This window comes from Ovis aries, chromosome 11 (assembly GCF_016772045.2).
Source record: "Ovis aries strain OAR_USU_Benz2616 breed Rambouillet chromosome 11, ARS-UI_Ramb_v3.0, whole genome shotgun sequence".
Lineage (NCBI taxonomy): Eukaryota > Metazoa > Chordata > Mammalia > Artiodactyla > Bovidae > Ovis > Ovis aries.
Genome location: NC_056064.1, coordinates 26,657,513 through 26,663,049, shown reverse-complemented (window position 1 = coordinate 26,663,049; position 5,537 = coordinate 26,657,513). Strand labels below are relative to the sequence as shown.

General features: G+C 40.3%; 1 protein-coding gene across 16 annotated transcripts in view; it reads left to right on the top strand.

The window, feature by feature from the left end:
- Positions 1-5,537, top strand: part of LOC105607815 (DNA-directed RNA polymerase III subunit RPC6-like) — a 128,962-nt gene that overhangs the window by 24,962 nt on the left and 98,463 nt on the right. The window lies entirely within an intron of this gene.

Below are 5,537 nucleotides of genomic sequence, written 5' to 3'. Positions count from 1 at the left end.
GTAAGTCTCCTTACGAATGAGTGTATCTACAAAACAGAAATAGACTCACAGACATGGAGAATAGGCTTGTGGCTGCCAAGAGTGGGGGTGGGAGAGGGAAGGACTAGGAGTTGGGGTTAGAAGCAAGCTAGTATTTATAGGATGGATAAACAACACTGCCCTACTATATAGCACAGAGAACTATATTCAGTATCCTCTGATAAACCTTAATGGGAAAGAATATGAAAATGAATACATTTTATGTATAAGTGAATTACTTTGCTGTGTAGCAGAAATTAACATAACATTGTAAATGAACCATACTTCAGTAAAGAAAAAAGTAGGTCTCCTTAACGTGGTTTCTCTCATTCAATTTGTATTTGTTCACAGTTATTGTTCCAGATCTTTTCATCAGTAGGCAGAGAGCAGCTGTCCACTGGTCAACAAGTTTGTTAGTTTTATATTAGTATTGGTTATCTTTTCCATCGTTCCTGGCATCTAAAAGCATTTTTATGAGCAGCAGCAATAGTTAACTGATAGGTTTTGGGGGGTGTATTTTGAGTGCAGTTTTCTAAGTCTCTCTTCCACAAATCCACTCTAGAGCATGCATCTGTGAGTACTTTTGTGGTCTCCACCTAACATCAAAAAGCAGCATGTAAAGCTGGTGATGTCATGAAGGTTTCACTGATTCATGTTTCAAAAATGTCACAACTCCTGCTCAGGTCGCAGCGTCAACAGTATTTGTATATAAAGTTCAGTGGGTTATTTTATAAAGGAATAAGTTCTTTTTAAAAGGTAAACTTTAATTTTATAATAGTTTTAGATTTACAGGAAAACTGTGAAGGTAGTGTAGAGATTTTGTCATCAATAATTTGCCGTTTTTTAGAAAAGTTTTAAATTGCGGGTTCTCTCTGGGGTTATATGGTGGTGACTCTGTACTTCTGTGTACTAAGTTGACTGTTTCAGGTGGTGGCTAGATCTTACCCTCTCTCTCTTGTAATCAGACTGAATTATATCAAGCAACCCTTATACTGAAATATCGCTTCCCCTGCATTATATTTGTGCAACTGTGGTCACTTTCTGGCTTCAGGTGGCCTACACCATACATAGCTAGTGAAGTAATTGATCAACCCATGTGCCTTGAAGGCTCCAGCTCTCAGTCTTTGAGGATGATCTGAGGGTATACAATGTCCGAATACTACCTGGAAATCTATGCAAAGTGTCAGTATTAGCAAGGCTTTTATGTAAATATTGGGTATTAAAATTAGATGTGACTTTCTCATCCATCTTATACTCAAATGGCCAAAAAATGCCATATTTTATAATGAAAACAAAATTTAATCTTACTGTACATTAAAATATTTTCTTTTTTCTTTGATTTGATAACCTTCTTTCATTTATTGTGATCTTAAATCAGCTTTAGTGAGGAATAGTTTGGGTACAATAAAATGCATTCATTTTAAGTGTAAATTCCCGTGAGCTTTGACCTTCTATCTGTGACCACATAAATATATGGAACATTTTTATTAACCTAAAATATTCTTTTGTGACCCACACCTGTCAACCTCCTTAGCCCCAGGCAACCACTGGTTTGCTTTCAGTTACTATAGATTAGATTTCTCTTTTCTAGAGTTATATAAATGGAATCATGTTTTTATCCACTCAACATTATGTCTTTGTGATTTCTACTTTATTATGGGTATCATTAGTTCATTCATTTTAAAAAAACTTTTATTTTGAAATATTTATAGGTTCACAGGAAACTGCAAAGAGGTCCTTAATGTTAACTATAGTACAAGATCAAAACCCAGAAATTAACACTGGCACAATAGGTATATATACTGAAAGTCGCTCAGTCGTGTCTGACTCCTTGCGACCCCACGGACTATACAATCTGTGGAATTCTCCAGGCCAGGATACTGGAGTGGGTAGTCTTTCCCTTCTCCAGGGGATCTTCCCAACCCAGGGATTGAACCCAGGTCTCCCACATTGCAGGACGATTCTTTACCATTGTAACCACCACTGCAAGTGACATATATAACTGTTCCCTTAACCCAGAGGTCTCCCAGTTTCAGGGCTTCCCCGGTGATGTAGTGTAAAGAATCCACCTGCCAATGCGGGAGATGCTAGGGTTTGATCACAAAGAGTCAGATACGACTGAGCACACAGGCATGCATCCTCCCTGGTTTCACATTCTCCCTCCTCCCCTCAACATCCCTGATCCTTGGCAACTACCGATTCTATTCTCCATCTCTGTAATTTTGTCATTTCTAGAATATTATACAAATGGAATGAATAGTATATGGCCTTTTGAGACTGGCTTATTTTTTTTTTTCTCACTCAGCATAGTGTTCTTGCGTCTAGCTGAGTCATGTTTTTTAATCTACTCCATCAATGCCCTTGGCCTCCTCTGAGTCTGGTGGGGAGTGGGAGTGGCACCTTGTTATCACTGGGTGGGAATGGGAGTCTGTGATCACCTTGTGAAGGGAGGCTCCAAGTAGGGATGAAAGTCCTAGATCTCTACCACATCTTCTCCCATACCACCCCAGCAATACCTTAGAGGTACCTTGTTACAGCCAGGCAAGAATGGAAGTCTGGGGACTTCCCTGGTGGTCCAGAGGCTAAGACCCCATGTTTCCAGTGCAGGGGCCCTGGATTCGATCCCTAGTCAGGGAACCGGATCCTACAAGCCGCACCTGAGAGTTCACAGGCCACAACTAAAATAAACATCCTGTGTGCCACAACTGCAGAACCCACATGCTGCAACAAAGGCTGAAGACCCCATGTGCTGCTACTAGATCCAGGTGCAGCTAAATAAATAAGTAATGAATGTTTAAAACAAAGAAAAAGAGTGGAAGTCTGGGCTCCCCATTCAGCTGATATCAGTGGTCATGGGGCTATGGTTCTTCCCATGGTGTCTGGCTGGAATAGGAAGGAAGGAAGGAGGTTTTTGTCTTGCTGATTTGCCCCTTTTCTATTCTTTTGACCAGATAGATTTCTTGGGGATTATTTTGTTTGTGCCCATTGGTGTTCCGGGTTGGTAGCTTCTCCAGAGTCCAGACTGAGCTATGTGAGGCAAAACGAAAACCCAGGAAACTCACTGCCATGTTGTTCCCAAGGTCCCTAGCTTGTCTGTCTTATTATCTCTACCTTTTAGAGTCTTACTTTTTTTAACGTATGATGTTCATAGTTTTTAGCTGTACTTAGTGGGAAGTAGAGGAGGAAGTGTATCTATTTCATCTTCAATTCATTCCTTTTTTTTGACACTCTTTTTTTCCTGAGTCGTAATCTATTCTATAGAAATACCACAGTTGGTTTATTCAGTTACTTGTCCATGTATGTTTGGATTGTTTCCAATTTGGGGCTTTATGAATAATTCTGCTTTGAACATGATTTAATGCTTTTATGAATATACATCATCAAGGGTTTGTGTGGACACATGTTTTCATTTATCTTGGATAAACACATGGGGTAAAATTGCTGAGTCATATGGTAATTATACGTCTAACTTTATAAGAAACTGCAATTGTTTTCCAAAGTAGTCGTACCATTTGACTTTCCCACCAGCAATGGTCCAGTTGCTCTGCGTCCTCACCGACATTTGGTATTGACAGTCTTTTAAGGTTTAGTCATTCCAGTTTTAATTTGCATTTCCCTGGTGACTGATGATCTTGAACACCCTTTCATATGCTTGTGTGCCATTCATACGTCCTCTTTGGTTATGTGGCTGTTAAAATATTTGACCTATTTTGTTTTATTGTGTTGTTGGTCTTATTATGGAATTGTAAAAGTTCTTTATATATTCTGGATGCAATTCTTTTACTAGATACATGTTTTACAGATATTTTCTCCCAGTCTATGGCATGTCTCTTCGTTGTCTTTTGTGTGTGTGTGTGTGTGTGTGGTTTTCACATGTTTATTTGGTGCCATAGAGGAGGGGGCCTCTCCCTGGGTAGTTGTAGGGTGTGGCCTGGTTGATGGTGAGTGAGCACTCGGTGTAGGGACTGAGTGCAGGCAGAATTACAGCGAGGCCCCCAAGGGAGAAGGATGCCGCTAGCACTGCTTCCTTGGCCCAGACATTCTTAAGGAAGGCTGCGATTCTTGTGGTCATCTTGGTCTCAGCGGTGGCATCTTCATTGTCTTAATAGTGTCTTTTGAAGTTTTTGATTTATCAGTTTTTTTTCCTTTCATAGTTGATACGTTTTTTGTCTTACCTAAGAAAACTTTACCCAAATCAACACTAAAAAATTCTCCTATGTTTTTGTCTAAACATATTATAGTTTCAGTTATTACTGAAACTTATGACTTACTTTGAGTTGTTTTTGTGTATGGTATGAGGTAAGGGTTGAGATCCGTTCTTTTGCATCGTGTGTGTGTGTGTGTGTGTGTGTGTGTGCGCGCGTGTGCTAGTTGCTTAGTCATGTTTGACTCTTTGTGACCCCATGGACTGTAGCCTGCCAGGCTTCTCTATCCATGGAATTCTCCAGGCAAGAATACTAAAATGGGTTGCATAAGGATATCCAATTATTCTGGGCTTCCCAGGTGGCTCAGTGGTGAAGAATCTGCCTGCCAGTGCAGGAGACGCAAGAGACACAGGTTTGATCCCTGGGTTGGGAATATCCTCTGGAGAAGGAAATGGAAACCTGCTCCAGTATTCTTGCCTGGAAAATTCCATGGACAGAGGAGCCTGGCAGGTTACAGTCCATGGAGTTGCAAAGAGTCGGACATGACTGAGCATGCACACGCATCCAATTATTCCAGGACTTTTTGTTGAGAAGACTAATCTTTTGTTGAAAAAACTGTCCTAAATTACCTCAGAATCTTTGTTCATGATCAATTGACTGTATATATATGGGTCTATATCTGTACTCTATCCCAGTGATTTATACATTTATCCTTATGCCAATATACTGCTAGCAACCAAACACACACACACTATATATGTTGCTATTCCATAAATTAACACATATTAATGTGTAATAATAGAGTAGGTTATCAGCTTGATCCACTATGTTGACCATTTGCCTAATGATTTTACTAATTGTTAGGGCTGTTACCTAGATCTGTAATCCTTCATCAAGGATTACAAAATGGTGATGTTCTGTCCTTGCTTTTGTACTTATGAATTGTAATTCTTCTATTCCAATCTATATTTAACAGAAGAAAGGGGTTAATCAGGAAGAAAGTGTGCAGTCGTTTTTTTGAAGAATTGGTGGCTCAGTGTAGCCAAGTTAGGTGGTATGGAATCCAGTGGTTAAGACTCCATGCTTCCAAAGCAGGGGGTGCAGGTTGGGTCCCCGGCCAGGGAACTAAGATCTCACACGTTGTATGGTGCGGCCAGCCAAAAAATAAAAGTAAGACTTGGGGTGCTTTTCAAGAGGATCCCCCCTCTCCTTCCTAAGTGGGTGCTGGTTGAATCACAAAAAGGAGGCTGCCTTGTGCTGCTTCCTGGATATGAGGAAAGTGTGGAGAAAGAATTCTTGGGATAATCTTACTTACACCGTCTGGAGATTAGGGAGGTACCCAGAGAGGTACCTGATCTTTGCTCTTTCACCTTT